Source organism: Cervus canadensis, chromosome 8, assembly GCF_019320065.1.
Source record: "Cervus canadensis isolate Bull #8, Minnesota chromosome 8, ASM1932006v1, whole genome shotgun sequence".
Lineage (NCBI taxonomy): Eukaryota > Metazoa > Chordata > Mammalia > Artiodactyla > Cervidae > Cervus > Cervus canadensis.
Window position 1 is genome coordinate 34294215 of NC_057393.1, and position 520 is coordinate 34294734.

Below are 520 nucleotides of genomic sequence, written 5' to 3' on the forward strand. Positions count from 1 at the left end.
AAAAAAAAAAATTATCTTGTAATGCAATATAGGATAATTTGTCCTTGAAAATGTATGTGTTTAAAATTTTTAATGTACTGCACTACCATTACAGTTATAAAAAATAATTAATTATGACATATTTAAGATAGTTTAAAAATCAGAATAGAGTAACTATGGTTCTGGCATCCAAAATGAAGTTCGGCAGTCATTGTGGATGTGGTTTTTAGACATAAATGTTCCTGTATCACTGAGAACTTGAATTCTTTTCTGTGTCAAACTCAAGGACTCCACCAACCATTTTCAAAACAATATATGTTAGCAGGTACTTGCTACGATTTTGTATTTTCAAAGTCCTCTCCAGACTCTCCTCCCTCCGATCCCCCATCCCTGCATCCACTGCTTCACAACTCTGTAACCATTTCTAAGTCCAACCAATTTTGCTTACAAGCATCCTTACCTCTTGCCATCTACAAGTCTCAGTTCAGTTCAGTTCAGTCTCTCAGTCATGTCCGACTCTTTGCAACCCCATGAACCGCAG